This window comes from Globicephala melas, chromosome 11, assembly GCF_963455315.2.
Source record: "Globicephala melas chromosome 11, mGloMel1.2, whole genome shotgun sequence".
NCBI lineage: Eukaryota > Metazoa > Chordata > Mammalia > Artiodactyla > Delphinidae > Globicephala > Globicephala melas.
Window position 1 is genome coordinate 57,577,219 of NC_083324.2, and position 20,076 is coordinate 57,597,294.

At 34.3% G+C, this 20,076-nt stretch overlaps 1 protein-coding gene across 1 annotated transcript in view; it reads right to left on the reverse strand.

The window, feature by feature from the left end:
• Positions 1–20,076, reverse strand: part of KHDRBS2 (KH RNA binding domain containing, signal transduction associated 2) — a 699,880-nt gene that overhangs the window by 466,095 nt on the left and 213,709 nt on the right. The gene's annotated exons all lie outside the window — the stretch shown is intronic.

Genomic DNA, 20,076 nt, shown 5'->3' on the forward strand with positions numbered 1-20,076 from the left:
TTGTAATGCACAAAGAAACTAGATCTTAATGTTCTAGGATGACAAAATGAATATTATTAATAATTTATCAACATTAACCTTAAACATTTACTTGGAAAGTATGCGTTTTATTTTCTTATAACATCATTTTCCATTCAATTTCTAAGCACATGCAAGGTAGCTGAAGCACAGACTGTGAAAATTCCTCTGAATAATTTTTTAAGGAAACCATAAATTATTGCAATTTTTCCATATGTAAGCCAAATTCATAACTTTAAAATTAAAATGATTCACTATAGATACATGTTGAAGGTAAAATATACTACTATAGAAATTTATCAAGATAAAATAATTTATAGACATCAGTCTTTTAAAAAGATATATCATTAATCTTTAACAAAGATATTACAGTCAAAAAGATCTTGTTTAGTTATGTAAATCCTGTTCATCATCTTTTTGGATTATGAATGAATCTAATTTCTCTGGGCTCTAAAGAACTGCTGCTTGGAACTTTTATTTTTTCATCATTCTATTTGATTGTAGTCCTGTAATGTAATTTAATGTAAATGCTGTCTCAATTGTGGCAATGTAAAATTTCTTGTAACAGTAACCCACTAAAGTATATTAAAAGTATTTATCATGATCCTCACGAGGACCAATAACACAACAAATAGGAATCTGGGACACTATCAGTACAAATAATTCAGAAACTCTCCATCCATCTAGATGCAAAGAAAGCCAGAACAATAACAATTAAACTAAAGAATAAATAGGGGCTTCCCTGGTGGCGCAGTGGTTGAGAGTCTGCCTGCCGATGCAGGGGACACGGGTTCATGCCCCAGTCCGGGAAGATCCCACATGCTGCGGAGCGGCTGGGCCCGTGAGCCATGGCCGCTGAGCCTGCGCATCTGGAGCCTGTGCTCTGCAACGGGAGAGGCCACAACAGTGAGAGGCCCGCGTAAGGTAAAAATAAATAAATAAATAAAAGAATAAATAAAAATTTATTTTACAAATATCAATGAAGTATTAAAAATTAATCATTTTCATATCTAATAATCAGAAGAAGATCAATCTAATGAGCAAATTTCTCTAAATTTGCCAATATTGTCAATATCATATACTTAGTGAAACTGGAATTAAATTTTTTTTTTTTTTTTTTTTGCGGTACGCGGGCCTCTCACTGTTGTGGCCTCTCCCATTGCGGAGCACAGGCTCCGGACGTGCAGGCTCAGCGGCCATGGCACACGAGCCCAGCCACTCCGCAGCATGTGGGATCTTCCCGGACCGGGGCACGAACCCGTGTCCCCTGCATCGGCAGGCGGACTCTCAACCACTGCGCCACCAGGGAAGCCCTGGAATTAAATTTGATGGGTACTTGTCTCAGTCTTACATTCTAAGAGACAGTCTGTCAATGGCATACAATTTTTCTAAAATAGTGTCTCAGACATCATTTTTCAATTTTGCGTGTTTCCCTCAATCATTATTTTCTCAAATTAAATACTATCAATTGTTTACAAGTTTGCTCTTCCTAACTTTTAATATACCATGAAAGTGCCTTTAAAGATATTGGTGTCTTTTCATCTCTGAGAGTATTTTATGAAATACTCTTTTTAACTATTTTTTTAACTTAGAAATTGCTTTATAACCTTATTTTGGGATAAAGAAAAATTGTTCTTCCATATAGCTACATTACTTTTCTTAAAAAGTATATCTCTATTTCAGTACGTATTCCTAAAGAATAGAAACTTAACAAAAAGCATAACTCCAATACTATTATCATCTATAAAAATCATCAATAAAACTTTTATTTAACAAGTATCAAGTTAGTATTCATTTATCCAACTATAATTTTTTACACTTCGTTCCTTAATACGAGGATTGAAATTAGGTGCATGCATTGTGATTGGTTCAAATGTTTCCTAAGTCTCTTTCATTTCCAGGTTGCCTCTCAAGCTCTTTTACTTCCTCACACTTCTATTCTTGTAGGAGATGCCAAGACACTTCTTCCCTGCAGGCTTGTGACAGTACAGCTTTTATTATATCACTGTTGTGCTGCTTAACATGTTTTTTCCTCTCGTACTTTCCATTAAAATTATATCAAATAGATAAAAAACAGACTCAACTTTCTAGCTAGTATTTTTCATTAGGTGGCATTGTATGCTTCTACCATGGAATGAAGAATATATGATGTATTTCAATTCACTGGAATTATTGTCCTTAATGACACTCAAATTGTGCAGAGGGAACCATTTGAAGTTGGCTCCTGAGACCTACAGACCTAACCCTGAAGAAAACAGATTTCCTAACTTCTATTATGACGAGTGTTTTGAGCTCAAAGTTTATATTTAATTTTTTATATTTACACTCCACCTTTCTTATGTAAATGATAGAAATGCATACAGACTTTTTTCAACTGTGCTTTACCACTTAGCAATGCGCCATGGAGATAATTCAATAAACACACTAGATTTAGCCCCTGTAGTAAATTACTCAGAAATGACTTATGGGAACAATATTCCCATGGTTCTTCCTTGTTACTAACAATTGAAGGCTTCTATGTATAAAGGTCAGTACGGCTGAATAAAAATTCCTGGTTCACATTATCTTTCCTTAAGTATCTTATGTAAGTTATTTGATTCTCTCTGGCAAAAACCATTGCTGAGGGTCTTCCCTGGTGGCGCAGTGGTTGAGAGTCCACCTGCCGATGCAGGGGACACGGGTTTGTGCCCCGGTCTGGGAAGATCCCACATGCCGCGGAGCGGCTGGGCCCGTGAGCCATGGCTGCTGAGCCTGCGCGTCCGGAGCCTGTGCTCCGCAACGGGAGAGGCCACAACAGTGAGAGGCCCACGTACCACAAAAAAAAAAAAAAAAAAAAAAAAAAAAACCAAAAAAACAAAAAAAAACATTGCTGAGATAGTCTGATTTTTTTTTTTTTGCCCCCTTATAAGTTATTTGGTATTTTTACCTGCATGCTCAAAGGCTTTAAGTTTGTTTGTATTAGAATATGTGTAATAACTTATGGTCAATTTTCCTAAGTATATGGTGAGTACTTTCTATATATGTAGCTTGTAGTCTTGCTTTAATTTCTGGGAAATTTTAAAATTTTATTCCATTATGGCTTTTTACTCTGTTCCTTTGTTTTGTTTGTTTGTTTGTCTTTGAGAACTCCTATTATACATATGGTGGAGTTCCTTGCTTGTATTCTATACACATCATCCTCTCAAATTCTAATCATCTCTTTCTCTACTTATATTTGAATTTAAGACATTACCATTTGTCTTTAGTTGCATTTTTATTTCTCTTAATTTACTCTTTATTTCTGAAATTCATTTTACATTTATTTATAATTCTTTCATTGGTCCTATTACCTTTCTTTATGAATTTATCTTTTCCCCAATTAAATCAATTTGAGGTTTTCTCTTTCTGAGTTATTTCATACATCTTCCTTTTTTTTAGCTTGCCATTAAATAGGAGATTACATGTTTTGTTTTGTGTGCATGTCTTTCTGTTTCACTTTCATTTTGAAGCTTCATCATCCTTTCCTTAAAATAACTTCATATGAAATTTAGCCAAAGTCTTTCTGTTGCTAATTTTTAAGTGAAATGAGCCTTTCTTTACTTTTCAGTAAGTGGGGTAAGGACGACCACTCCCTCTTTTGTTACTTTTCCAAAGGGATAATAAATATACCCTCTTGTCTTCTGAGATATGCATTCTCTCTCAATGGCCCATTTAATTTCACTATTCCATTTATTTTGCCCCTGTTTTTTCTCCCTGGCTCAGTTTGGGGCAATTCCCAGAAGTTTCATTGTCTAGCTCTGCCTTAGAATTTCAAGAGTTCATAGGACCTAGACTTTTCCAGGTTGTTCAGATCTTGAAGTGAACCCAATGATTTTACCCATAAATTGAGGTCTAAAAACATGGCGTGGTTTCAGCTTCTGTTCTTAGATTTACCTGAAATAATATTGTTATTTTGGGATTTTACTGTTCTTGTGCCATCAGATACCACACTGCCTTTTTAAACTGCTTTTCCCACACAAATGCTGATAGCACAAGGATCTGGTAGTTTTCATTGATTTATCCCCATCCACTTGTATTTTGGGGTTTGTGAAGGGTAACTGTCAGTTTTGGTATAGATGGTCATTTGTTTGTGAGTATTTTGGTTTTTCTTCCTTATTTGACCTCTTTTTTTTATTTGTTTTCTCTTTACATATATTACTTATCTCCTTTAATCTCCACATACCTCAAGGAGGATTTAAACTTTTAAATTGTATTTTAATAAGTGTGTATTTTTGTCTTCTTTTAAAATTAACTGCTGAATGACTAGCACATATGAAAAGTCTTTCCATATCAGAAGTACTCTCTCTCTCTCTGTCTCTGTCTGTCTGTCTGTCTCTCTCTCTCTCTCTCTCTATATATATATAAAGTGAAAATAAAATAGTGAATAGCCTAGAATACCAGATACCACAGAAAAGTCTAGTACACTAGAGCTTAAGAAATAACTGCTTGCTTTGAAAATAAGTAGCCTACTGAATACTTTTTTCTCTCTTGCAATATGAATGCAGTGAGGGTTCAAAGCTGACTGCAGTGGTCTGTGTAGGTAGAATGTGTTGAAGAACATTATTAAGTTCATAAAACCATAGGAAAAAATGTAGCTTGTATTTTTAGTGCCAATTATATTCAATAAGTACCTATCTAAAAATTAAATAATCAGAGAAATATGGATGTAAATGTAACATATATTTTATTTTTTAAAACACTGTACAAAACTGCAAATTTGAAACAAAACTGAGCTGTGTATGGCAAAATCTGGATAAGACTTAAATCTATTTTCAATTCTTCTTTGAACAGGGTATTTCAATGAAAATATTTGAGAACCCAATACCTTAAATTGTAATCTGTATGTATGCGGACAGATTTGACCCTTTGCTGACTGTACGGTTAACCTGAAAATGAACTGCTTGTTTTATGTGGACTCTATGTGCCTACTTATGTAGTAACTGTAATATTCTTTTGGTTATTATATGATTAGTTATGCAATGTAAAAATCTACATTTACTCTAGAGCCACTAATTTCCATATATGTTTAGATTAACCATATATCTTTGGTCAAATCTTCCAGTCACATACTTTTAACATACTTTTTAAAAAAGAGCACATTTGAATGCTTGTGGGTATGCGTGCACAATGTCAAAATAGTAATGCTTATTGGCAACTTATTTTCTTAAAGGCGTCAGCAAATAACCTGCTTGAATAAATCAATGTTCAACTCTCAACTAATCAGTTTAGCAGATGTGAAAATTTGCTTGTCAACACATGGGACAATCCACAAGATTCTTTGCCTTAGGGTATTAACAGCATGTCTTCAAGATAACTAAGATTGAGAAATGATGACTTTTTATTTTTCTCTTGTGTCTTGAAGTTACTTTTTCTGAACTACAACTAGAATTCTGTTAAAATATTTGGACAAACAATAAAAATTGTAAGATTTTTATGTGCATATGGATGTGGCAAATTATGTCCTTAAACCAACTAGTTAGAATATCCTAAAAAGTTAACCATAGTCACTAATAGTAAAATTCCACTAAGTATGTATAATAGTCCCTTATATTTTAGAAATTTTATATATTAACCAAACATAATTTTTGATAATATCTAATTGAATAATGTTAAAAATATAAAAATACATAACCAAATTTTAGTAACAGGTGCAATAAAATATTAGGGATAGTGATAATATTCATTTTCCAACATTAATATGATCAACTAGCATGCATTACTTGACGTTTGGGGAAGAGTTTTTTTGTTGTTTTATATATATATATATATATATATATATATATATATATATTTTTTTTTTTTTTTTTTGCTGTACATGGGCCTCTCACTGTTGTGGCCTCTCCCATTGTGGAGCACAGGCTCCGGACGCGCAAGCTCAGTGGCCATGGCTCACAGGCCTAGCCGCTCCGCGACATGTGGGATCTTCCCAGATCAGGGCACGAACCTGTGTCCCTTGCATCGGCAGGCGGACTCTCAACCACTGCGCCACCAGGGAAGCCCTTGTTGTTATATTTTAACATCGATGATGTATGGCACTGAAGAAAACCTTCAAATAACTTTTAAGATACACCCAATTTATCTAACATCCTCTATGAAACTGTTTCACAAAATGTAGCAAATATTTTCTAATCAAATAAACTATGCTGTCATCTAGTATAATGTCCCCCAAATTCATGAATAAGTAATATTATAAGGAAACATAACTAGATTTAGAATTTAACTTGTAACTCCATGCAATATGCCATAGAAGACAAACACTCCCCCGATTAACTATCTAACTACATCTGTCCTCCATCATGTAAAAGAGCTGAGTTGTTAATCTGCATCAGAACAACTAACATAGCACAAGGGAGAAAAAAAAATCAGAACTCTAAGCAGCAAAGATAAAACAGAAGTGAGTATGGCATATTAACAGACTTGTGCATTTTCATAATAAATAAATCTCCTGGGTTTTCCCTAGTAAAGCAATCATATGAGATATTAAACTAATAGATTACAATGACATAGATAAAATTCTATTAATATTATACATTTTTATTTATTTCTAAGTGAATATGTATATGTAGATATAAAATACTTTAGTAAGAAAATTCTTTGAGTGAGAGAGAAACACAGATATTATCTTCTGGAATAAATCCTTCAATTTCCATTAGAGGAAAAGACTCCTTAGAGTCACAAGAAAAATATAAACATTGAATTTAAGGACTAGAGTTAATTTTACAGCAGAGGAGAAAAGAGAAGGCAGAATTTTTTCTGGAACAGCCACAGGAGATCCACCATTAACCTGTCAGCTGAGAAATGGGAAATCTGCTCTCATATCAGATGGGTGGGAGGAGAGAAGCCTTTCCGTATCCCCACTCTGCTGCACCAGCAACGAAACAGGGATCTTGGAGCATCTGTTCAAAGTCTGATGTAATCCTTTGGTGAGTATTCCCTTAGAACAATATAATTTTCTAAAGTATCAACCCTAAAGTGTACAATTCTTCAGAGAAGATTAAATTTTCTTCTCAGTTATCGAGATTTGAAAATGCCACTGTTAATTACATGGAAATATTAGACACTTCATGAGTCAATTTGGTAGAACTATTTAAACTGATGCAGATGGCTTCATCTAATCTCTCTGGCTAGGGAATCAGAATCTCCAGTTTGCTTCTGAAATTTGGTATCCTAACTTAGGACATTGCTGGAAAAATATTCTCTCAAAACTTAATTTAGAAATGATTATTTCCAGAATAAAAAATGAATAATAAAAAAATTCTTTCATAGAAATAATAGATGTTACTAATTGCAAGTAAACCACACCAAACAATCAGAGTAAATATACAACCAATATATTAGGAGTACTTTTAATTTTTTAAAAAATGTATAATCCTGTGAAAAATATATTGTACTACATTAATGAAAAAGATGATATTAAATGTCTTGTGCTTTAAGTTTTGATGAATAATTCCCAAATCTTCTATTGTGAAATTATATATCCATGCAAAGACTTATATGTGAATCTTCATATCAGCCTTATTTATAATACCTCAAACTATAAACAATCTAAATTACCATCAAAAAAAGAATGGCTAAACAAATTGGTGTAGCCACACAATGGAAAATTCTCAGTGATGTAAAAGAGCAAATTCTTGATACAGGCAACAACATGGATAATCCTCAAAAATCATTATTTTCAGTGAAAGAATGCGGGAGCAAGTCTATACACTGCATAAATCAATTCATGAAATTCTAGGAAAAGGCTAGCTGATAGTAACAGAAAGCAGATCATTGGTGACCACAGACCAGAGGTGCAGTGGGGCCCAAATGAAATTTTTGGTGTGACAAAAATATTCTTTATCTTGACTGTGATAATACAAGCGTGACTACATATTCATTTGTATGCTTAAAAGTGGCAGATTTCCATGTACGTAAGTTACATCTTCATAAAAGTAAGGCAAAAAAAGTATAATGATCTAGCCCTGGTGGTTTTAATAAAACCAATGGTTAAGGAAAATGTCTGAACTAAAATGACATTTTTGGCTTATAATTTTAACAATAATTTATAGGAATGTGGAAGAAATTCTCCATTACATGTGCAGTTAAATACACTGTGATCAATTTCCTAACCTATAAAACTCTATAGGAATGATGAAATGAGAAACACTCTCTCCTCCTAAAAAGGAAGCTCTGGGCACCAAATTTTGGAAGGTTTCCTAGGGGAGCCCAGACTACCCCTCATCCTCCCCTGAGGACAGGGCTAGAGCTTCCCAGTGGTGACCTCACTTTTTGCACGTGTTGTCACTAAATGCAGACGACTCACCAAACCCCAGAGTACAGGCTGCTGACACGGCATCCCAAGCAGAGCGTGTTCCTCTCTCCTTTGCACTGAAATTCACACAGGGAGTGATAAAGAGGACAGAGGGTGGATCGTGGCATTTTCATAAATAAAATATATTGAAACTACTCAATTTTATAGAGGCCAGATCCTGAGAAAGAACCATGTTCAAATCAATCTTCTATATCCTACAGGTAATTTTATGTTATTTAAAGTAATTCGGATATATTTTCTGCTTATTTATTTTGGATGTAATAGTTTAAGAAAACATAATAAAGTCTATTTTTTTCCAATGATATGGTTCCTTGATACTAATATACTAGTTATAGCAAGATATATTAATGAAATTGGTCCTCACATTTATGTTCTCTTTTTTACATCTAGTAATTAAATATTTCCTTGTAATTTTCCAGCAATCTCAGGCAAATTACTGTCTCTTGGGCAATGATATATCTAGGCTATAAAAATGAGTGAGTTAAACTACTATCTTTATCTTCACTGCCAACTTTGAGACTCTATGAGCTGATGTACCATGTGCATGTGCACCTACGACACGGAAGACTGGTTAAACCTCCGACTGGCTGAATGGAACTAACACGGCCTCACAGTCATCATTACATTTTTAAGGGTTGATCAAGTTTAATTATTTTGGCCCAAATTATTACGTTAAAGCCATAGAATTACCAGCAAAACATCGTTTTGCCTTACTCATTTTATGAATCTTCCTTAAGACAAATGAAAATCATAGTAAAAGTTTCCACATACTTTCTTTTGGATTATTATTGCTTTTATTAGTATTAAATAAAGTGTGGATAAAAAGTTTTAATCTAAAACGTATAGAATCAGAATCTTGAAAATATTAACTCAGCACAATGAGTTAATCTATATCTGCTCAGTTGATGGCTACTATCTTATTCTTTCCCATTTGTACTTCTGGATTGTACGGGTGACTACAAATTAAATAGTTAATTTAAATAGTTTTATTTAAGTAAATACTATAATGGTGGTGGTGCTGAGGAAGTAAACATCTCTCACACATTCTAGTAATATCCAAGAAAACAGAAATGAGAGTTGTTCAGGATTCAAATGCTGGAGAAATTATTCTGACTTTTCAATTATTTTGGCTTAAAAATAATTTTTAAAGGTAGTTAAATGAAAAGAAGAAAATTAAGAAAGACTGGGGAAAACATTCAAAATGCTTTAGAAGTGCCAAATGATGGAAATAGAATATTTTTCAAAACATGAAAACATAAAAAAGGAAGAGAAAAAGAGAAAACAATAAGCCTACTATTGAGAAAGAGGAAGCAGGAAATAGAGGGCATTATAAGCTTAGAAATGTAAATATTAAAGCTTTTGGAGATATTCCAAATTCTCTTAATCATGGGCCACGTTTTGTTTGCCTGTTTTTTTTAACCCAGTAGCAATGCTAGAATTGTAGATGTTAGCAATTATATTCCTATAGGTTAGGGGTGCCTCTTCTCGTGTAAACCACAGGGAAGAACACGGGCACACCAGTTTACAGTCTATCTCAAAACTCTGACCTCAAAAAGCAAAAAAATTAAACATTAGTATTTTCAAAGTTTAAGGAAATGCTCCATTTGAACAAAAAATATACAAAGCAATACATATCTTTGCAGATAACATTTAAAAATAAATACATTTATAAGGAGCCTAGGTGATTTGTGATAATTAGATATTAAGAAAAATTACATGAAAAGTGTTTCATTTATTGACATTAGGTATGCTTGCTCCTGAAACTAGCTTAAGTGCTGGTGACAGAGAATGTCTTGTGACTGCATCCCTGAAAGTGTACAAAACATTGTCTTGGCTGCAAAAAGTCAATGGTACAATTGTGTTCATAGCAAAATATTGTGAAATAAAATTCATATTTTATGGCAAGACAAGAAAAATTTAAACATACAAAATGTTCTCTGCCCTTTGGTCTCTTCTCTCCCCTGTACTGTGCATTATATCTACATTAGGCATTGACAAGACCTCCCCCATCAGCAGAAATACCTGCTCAACCATAAAGAACAACATTTTCCCAGCACCAAAGAGACAACTGAAGATATAATATTCCTTCTTAGGTTTGTGGTGTGACCCACCACAATAATGCTTAGATCTGAATTGTGTGTACTCTGTGAATAATACATCATTTAATGTACAGCCCTCTGTCTCAGAAACCTAATATAACTGTGTTTTGACCTCTAATGGGCGGAACAGTTCTTGGAGCTTTCTGAGATGCTGTTCCTGGGTTATAATTCTCTATTTGGCACTAATAAAATTTTCCATTTATTTCTTATATCGATTGATTAATTTTTCATCAACAATATATAATTTCATTTGTATCCTTGGCATTTCATTTTCCTTAGTCTTTTTGACTTCCTTAGACATTTTGAACCAATACACACAGGAGACAAAAGTGAGCTCAGGAATGTTGTTATTCATTAGACTGAGGAGCTGGTGACTTCTTTGTCTTTCTGTGGGCTCTATCGCATCAGTAACTACAGCCAGAAAACAGAGCTCTCTACTATTTTATTGTTCAAACAAATTTTCTGGTATTCATGACGATTCTACTCAGATAAGGAATATTCAGATATTTATGACTGATAAAATTACTATTCAACTTTTGAATGACTTAGGAAGTTCAAAAACTAATAAGGAGAAAGAATACTAAGTCAAATAAACATCACAGCAACTAATGAAATTCAGAACCTGAATTAGTGCCGATAGCGCACTTGGGTTAAGTGCAGTATGTCTCTCTAGCACGCCCACTCTGGGCCCATTATCCTCTCAACTCTATCTCCAGATGCCCCAAGCTGTGCTACAACAAGTTGTCCAAGTTTCTCTTCAAAGAACATGGCTTGTATTGGGGTCAAGTTTCAACAATTTAAAACACATTTAACAGCATCTTTCTAAAAACATGCAAATAACAACAACAAAGGCTTTTCTAAGAGATTAAATATGATTATGATTTGACTTTTTAGGTAACCATTACCACTCGGTTTGCTATTAAAATTAAAAATGTATTATGTCTTACCATGAGCAAAATAAAACTATTTAGGAAATTTTTCTTTCTCATATCCAATTTTATTAAAGCAATGATATATTCATCTGGGTCTACTACCTTGGTTACTAGGTATGTGGGCAAAGCAAAGATAGGGTCCAATGTGAAAAAGTAAAGTGAATATTGATATTTAAAATATATTTATACATATAACAAAAAACCCAGTTTACCCATTTCTCACCATACAGGGAGATAGACCACTAAATATATAATATATATATAGCACTAAATAATATAAAGTATACTAATAATATATAAATGTATACCAGTACACAGAATCACCCTAGGATTCTGCTGAGAAATTCTTATCTAATATAGGAAATTAGTAAAAAAGAGATAATGTCAAAGGGTACAGATATTGCAGATAATCATAATGATGTATCATTTGCATAACTTGATCCCATGTCTAAATTCTACCATTTATAAAAAATATAGGAAATGAATGAGAAAGCAACAAACTCGGTTAAGGTTCTCAGCACAAAAATGTCAGTGGTCCTTTTCTTGGCTAAGACAAATCTTCAATGATTCAACTTGGTCAAAAAGAGGGACTAAGAAAGAAAACTGTCCCAATCTTGGTCTGGGGCAAAACTTTCAGTAGGGTGCAATTTACTTCCCCTTCTGAGAACCATCTAGCATCACTGATAAAATGCCAGAGCACTTGCTTTGTCAGGTTGTAATAAAATTAAGAAGGCTTACAGAGAAATTAGAATTACCTACCCAATTAACTATATCTGGTTTTATTAAACCAGATGTTCAAAAGTGCAAAGACCTTAAACCAGCTTTATGACTAGCCTAATACTTTTTAACTAGAACATTCTGTTTTTGTGTCTGGTCCCTCATAAAATGCCCTACCAAGAAGAAATCACTAAATTCGCTTTCTTAGAAGCCTTTTCCTTTACTGGCAACTTTGAGATAAAACACTAATATGCTTGAACAAATTCAAAATAAATTGCAAGTAAAAGCAAACAAAACAAAGAGAAAGAAAAAAAAACAGGCGAAAAACCAAACAAACAAACCCACACAAAAACTTAGGCGAAAAACCAAACAAACAAACCCACACAAAAACTCAGAAATTACCAAAGTCTGTAATAACTGGCATAAGAGGACAGTAGAAACACAACAAGAGAACAAATCTAGTATTTGGAAAATGGCTAACAAAGTTGAAAATCATTTAATTTTATAAATAAAGTAGTACGAATGTGTTGCAGTTATCTAGTGTTGCATAACTAACCATTTTATTTTTGTGCATGGATTCTGTGGGTGAGGGATTTAGACAGAGCACAACAGGGATAATTGTATCTGCTTCCAGATTCTGGGGCTGCAGACAGGAGGACTTGGGCCGCAGTGACCGCTGCCGTCATCTGTTGGGCGCCTTATGTGCACCTGCAGGGCCTGGACCACGATGAGGCAAAGGCTGAGCTCCTCTGGGACTTCCCATTGGCACCTGCAAGGCAGACTCAGGATTGTCAGCATCCTCACCAGGCAGCTTAGAGCTCCAAGAGGGGGTGTTCTTGCAAATGAGGCGGGGGGAGCACTGAATCCCCTTCCGCTCAGAAATCTGGATACAGCCCCTCCTCTGCAGTTACAAGCAGGTCACTAAAACACCCAGACTCAAGGGGAAGAGAATTAGACCCTATGCTTCTCTCTCTAAAAGCATTGTCAAAGATTTTGCAGCCATCTTTAGAACAGCCACAGAACATGGAATTTTAAATATTCCCTTTCCATATGGAGTAAATCTCATTTGAATTTTGGTTGTAATATTTCGAGGTGGAGAGTACAGCTCAAGATAAAAAGATAGGCCTTCCTCAGTAGTAGAAAAGATACATATCATTATAATTCTGGTTTATAAAATGTGAAATGTCTAGAAATTTCTCTGTCTTCTATTTTTTAATAGCTTAATACTTTTTTTAAAATCCTACAGCATGGTGTGAGAAATTTTGATTCTGTGATTCCCTCATTTCAGTCCTCATGGGAAGCAAGTGTTGTCCCAATAACAAGTGACAAGTGACAATGGAGGGAAAATGACAGCACTAGTAACATTAAAAATGTATAATCCTTGGTTTATGGCTGAGACATTAGGTCCTTGAAAGTTTTCAAATAGCAGGTCTTAACTACAAAAATTATAAAATAAATCTATAAATTGGTCTAGTTGTGAATAAAGTTAGCCTAGATGAAATTAAGAATTCAAAATAATATATAACTTTGATTCACAATACATAAAACATCACCACATCAGGCTCTGTCATTCCAGGGTGGACAAAGAATGTCACCTGCCATATCAGTAAACAAAGGATGTGCGGCCATCAAGCCATCAGCCACTGCAGCCGCCCCGGACTGTGCATCCTGAGGGGACTCAGGATGGAAAAAACAGAATATTGGCCCTAGATAGTTAAGGTGCATGTCAAAGGAATAATTTCATTGAGCCCAGACTCTTGTATCTTTCCATACATAGGCGATTGATAAATTCATTAACTTAAGAGGTCTGGTTTTACTTTAGTTAACAGTAATCTTTTGATGTTCCAACTACCTGGTTTTTGTTGCAAAAATTCCCATATAGCCTGGCTCCTCCCTTACCTCTTCAGAATGGTCCCTCAGAGATGTCTGAAAGGCTGACTCCCGGGCTTAAGTTCTCAGTTTGTCCACTGAATAAAACATAATTCTCAACTTTGGGGTTGTGCAATCATTTTTCAGTCAATACTAGCTTACGAAGAATTGAACCTGGACAGATCTATGGCTTTTTTTTTCATTCCAAGGTCAAAGCACAGTACAGTGAATGACAGACTATTTATATATAAGAGAGTTGAAGATGTTAATATGAAAATATTATTTCTCACTAACATCATGATACAGTTCACTCTTCAACTCAAATCTAACTATTTTAATTGTTTGGTCACTTGGAATCCAAAATAGGTTGAAATAACCTTGTATTGGTTACCACTGAAACACAAGTTTCATTGCGTCCTCACAAAATAGGTATTTGTAATGAAATGTTCTTTCTCACATATGCTACTGTTCAGGGGAGGCTTTTAGTCTGGTTCTCCAACTTCTCAGAATTCAGATCAGAGAAACAGAAGAATGCAGAGAATAAATAAAAAATAAAATCGCACCTATCTATAACTTATGATACATTCCTTGTCCTTCACACACTCAAGTGATATTTAAGCAAAGTATGCATATTCCTCCATCTCTGTTCAGAAGCCAAGATGGGCTAGGCATTCTTTTCTGCAGAAAGGAGGCTGAGAAAGAAATGTTGTTGATTTACTGTGCAGTTTATTAGGGGCAGAGCTAAAATTACAATCAGAGTGGGGGCAGAGCTAAAATTAAAATCAGAGTGTCCAGACTCTTGATTTTGTGGGATTACAAACTGCTTTGTTGTTGGGGATATTACCAAGTTGAAAGAGGAGTTTACAGTCCCAGCCTGGCTGACAAGCAGTGAGCATGGTGTCACCTCTGTACTGTAGGATTTGAGGTTTGATGTGAGGCTCAGCCCGGAAGCCAAACAAGGGAAGGACACTGGGCCCAGGGTTCGCACCCACATTGCCCACCAGGCAAGCAGTACCACTTTGAAGGTTTTAGTTGATTTTATTGTTGATGAAAATCAATCTTGCCGTGAAATCCAAAAGGATTTACTAAAGTAGCCATCACCAAATACAGAAGATAGAGTATAAAATAGAAACTGCTCATGGTATTAGCACATCAAAGAGAGAAAGTCTTGCCTTCAGAATGATCACACATTTTCAAATAAAACTCTACCAAACAGCACTTCACTTTAAAAATATGTTTTAAGATCACATGTTTTAAGACCACACCCCGTAATTTCAACAAAGCTTATTAATAAAAATGCCAAAATATCTTTCATTACAACGAAATTTATTGGCAACCTGGTCATTTGTGATTTCCAATTAAGGACACTGAATACCTATGCAAGAAATTTGCTTTCCTCCTGTTACCTCACTTACCTGCATATGTTCAGGCTTTGATTTTCCCTAACCTCTCCTAACCGTTTTTCTTGGCGATAACATGTTTGTTTCTCACTCTTTTCAAAGATAAGCGTTTAGAACCACTGCCTCCTTTGTTCTCCCTCACCAGTCTCTGCCATCAGTATCACTAAAAATAGCAGCACTCTATCCAAAGCGCCACGGTTCCCCTCAAGATTTCACAGAAGCAACTGCTGGTGAGGCCAGCAGCTCCATGGTTACTGAGAACAGGCCATATGCTGCTTGGAGGACTCAGACTTCAAAGAAATTTCTGAACTGCCAGTTAACTTCCTGAGGTATTTTGAAATATTGCAAACACACTGTATATTTTTACTTTCTAGATTACTCTGAGAATACCTTTTATCGTCACAATTGAAAAGTTAGCTTCTATTCAAGAATTCCTGGATTTTTTTTTTTTTAATTTATAATGTGAGTTGACATATTCTGGGATCTGACCAGTATGGGAATGAAATATAAGGTAGGGTTTTGCTACTGGATATTACTGCATTTTGTTTTGTTTTGTTTTTTGTTTCCTTCCTCTTCTTATAGAGTTATTGGCTAGGTGAACTAAACTAAAATGAGTGTTTCTCTGCCAGAGTCAAAAACAAAATAACACAAATAAAAACATTAAACTTGTTAGAATATTCTTACTACACTAGACCACAAGAACTGTTTTCCATATCATTCTTTCCACCTACTAATTCAAAGATTTATACTTTCTTAAGGTTTTTTATTTTTTATTTTTTTAAGGAAGTGTTAGATCAGGATGTTTAATTTAATTAAAATTTCTGTGAGGGCTTGAGTCATGTCTAATATTATCTTCTATGAAGCCTGATATTTCACATGTAGTTGAGCATGCAACAGAGATGGAAGAAATATTCTTGCATAGTTATTTTGTCCTGACTTAGATAACTATTCAAATATCTCCTTTTATCATAAAGAAAAACTCAAGTTTAAAACATACATTGTGTAGCACCTTAACAGCATAACCAATACAGAAAAACAATCTGCATTATTTCCTAGAAAGTTGAGGCAAGCTAGTCACTGCAAACAAGGCTATTAAACAAACACATTTGTCTACAAAGGCAGGTGCCTGACGTTGGGCCTGAGGAGCAGGCTGTGGGCTCAGGCTTTGCTGGTGGGCACAAAAGGGGCACCTAGTGATGCTTCAGGCATTTATTTATTTTTTCATTCAATAGAATGTGAAAAACAGGCTTGCAGTTTTGTGTTGATTTCCTTAATGCCTGCTGATATAAACTTTAAATAAACACAACTAAACTTTGTAGGCTTGAGCTACCAAGTATCACTCAATTGAATATGTGCTGTTTTTCATTTCCTATTTCTATGAGATTTACTTTTGAACAAACACAAGACAAAAAGAGAAGGTATCCTTAAATCTTGAGACTCCATGGCTCATAGCGTATTCACTGGGGCCCTAAAAGTCAGCAAAGGTATCTCTCTTATTCTTTCAATCTCTCTCTCTCTCTTTCTCTGTATATGTGTTTATATTGTACTTTATATATAGGTAAGTATATAAATGCCATACATGTAGGTAAATAAATAATACATATATATTTCATTCATATATATATATATATATACACCTCTGTGTATAAATATATACACACATTTACATATTTGTACATGTGTGTTTGGACAACTATATTTCAATGCCTATTAGACATTCACATAGACATGTTGAGTGTGTAGTTAAACACATGAATCTAGAACCTGCAGGAGAGACTGGGAGCTGGATGTACACAGATGGAATGAGATCATGAAGGGAAGAAAGAAGTCTGAAGACCAAGTCCTGGGCTTGGAGGTCTGGAAGAAGAAGAGGATCCAGTCACAAGAACTGAGGAGGAGACAATGAAGAATGAATGAGAGTGGACCTGCACTGTTGGTGGGAATGTAAATTGGTGCAACTACTGTGGAAAACAGTATGGTGTTTCTTCAAAACATTAAAAATAGAACTATCATATGATGCAGGAATTCCACTCCTGGGTATTTTTCCAAAGAAAACAAAAACACTAATTCAAAAATATACATGCACCCTAATGTTCATAGCAGCATTATTGAGCAACAGCCAAGATATGGGAAGCAACCTAAGTGCTCATCAATAGATGAATAGATAAAGATGTGGTATGTAGATATAGATATATAGTGTAATATTACTCAGCTATTAAAAAAATGAAATCTTGCCATTTGTAACAACATGGATGGACCTACAGGGTATTATGCTAAGTGAAATGACAGAGATAGACAAATACCATATGATTTCACTTACATACGGAATCTAAAAATCAAAACAAATGAACAAACATAACAAACAGAAACAGAGTCATAGATACAGAAAACAAACAGGCAGTTGCCAGAGAGCAGGGAGCGGAGAGTGGAGAGAAATAGGTGAGGGAGATTAAGAGGCACAAACTTCCAGTTATAAAATAAATGAGTCACAGGTATGAAATGTACAGTGTGGGGAATATAGTCAATAATTATGTCATATCTTTGTGTGGTGACAGATGATAACTTATTGTTGTGATCATTTTGAAATGTATAGAAATATGGAATTTCTATGTTGTGTCTCAGGAACTAACAGTGTTTCAGGTCAATTATACTTCAAAAACAAACAAAACAAACACCTAGAAAAAGAGATCAGATTTGTGGTTACCAGAGGCATGGGGTTGGGGAAGGGGGAACTGTAGGAAGGTGGTCATAGGTACAGACTCCCAGTTGTAAGACAAATAAGTACTCAGGATGAAATGTTCAACATGATGACTGTAGATAATAACACTGCTGTATGATACATAGGAATGTGAAGAGCATTAATCCTAAGAGTTCTCACCACAAGGAAAAAATAATTTTTCTTTATCTCCTATTTTATATATATGATATGATGAATGCTCACTTAAATTATTGTGATCATTATTTCATGATGTATGTAAGTCAAATCATTATCCTGTACACCTTAAACTTATACAGTCCTGTATGTCAATTGTATCTCAATAAAACTGCAAGGGGGAAAAAAAAGGCAAGATTAGGAGATTTTAAAAAGAAGTGATACAATTAGCCAATAAATGCATGCAACAGTCAATGTTATTAATAAATTAAAATTTTAAATTTAAAAAAAGGATGGATGAGAGCAACTGATTGCAGATAACATTCTCGAAGAATTTTGCTATGAAGGTCAGCAAAGAAATTGGGTGGTAGCTAAATGGGAATAAGTATGGTTATAAACAAAAATATGGCTACGGTTGCCAGGATAGTTATAAAGACACAGATTCTCCTTCAGAGCCATCACACTTGCATTCTCTCTCATTCTGATTTTTCTTGGGTTGGTTCCTTCTCATAATCCAGTGCTCTACTTAATCATCATACCAAACTACTACTCCCATCATTAACCTCTTTGCCCTTCCTCTGTTTTATTTTAATCCATAACAATTATCAATGCCTGAAAGTAGAAAATTTATTTATTCACTTATTTATTGTCTGTCTCTCCCACTGGAATGCAAACTCCAGGAGGAAATTTTTTTCTCACATTTATTACTGTGAACTAGAACTGCAATGACACATAGTGTGACACATAATGTATTATTTGTAAATAATTACAAATATTTCTGTAATTAATGCAGGAATATATGCCTGTGTCACTCTATAAATACACACAGACACATATATACACTTCCACTGCAGAATCAGATGAGTTTTACTTATTTGCTAGAAATATAAAATCACATAAAATATTCCTTTCTGTTCAGGTCACGTGGCAGAGAAGCAAAATAGCAGCATAGCAATAAAAGTTTTACCTAGGATTTATTTTTATCAAGTGTTTACTAAGGTAAATTTTTTCACACCCATGTCTGTGGTTTTATTTCAGCCATGTTGTCCTTAGCAGTTAAAGTCTTATCTACATTCTAAAAAGCATATTTTATAGCAGAATACATTATTATTGATGTTGTTGCTATTAAATGTTTTCATTTTCTTTTATGTTTTAAAGGAGCAATGAAAATACTCAAAGCAGAAACAAACATGATGGATCACCCAAAAAGTAATCAATATAGAAACAGGACTTTGTAATGGGTAATATCAGTAAATTAAACCTAATGGAAACTTAATAGAACCAAATTTTTTCTTGCTAGATTTTCAAATACTTATGCTGGTACCTAACATGCTCACAGGAAAGAAAGAAACCAGTATGAACAGGAAAAAATGTCCAAATACATGGGAATGAAAAATATACACCTATTTGCTTTAAAAAAATATGGAGAGACTACACTTGACTCTGGGTATGCAAAGCTGACTAGGATATTTCTCTGGCCCATGGAAGCTAACAGTTTAATGAGAGAAACAGAAAATTTCAATAAAATATGTTTATGGTTAAGGAAGGAGACCCTGCCTAATCTAAATCTTAAAGAATGTGTGAGGAAAAAAGAAAGTGTGAGAGAATAAATGCATGAAAAATGAAGTTTCTGTTGTAAGACTTTGAGATATCTGGAGAACATATAACAAAAAAAAATTAAAGAATATATGAAAATACAGACATACTTTTTGAATAAATCTCTATAAATAGTTATTTTAACACAGAATACTAACACAGAGAAAATTGCTATCACTTTATAAAATGGGAAAATGATGTAGTTCAGATGCAAAATAAATCACTTCAAATATCCAAGTTGATA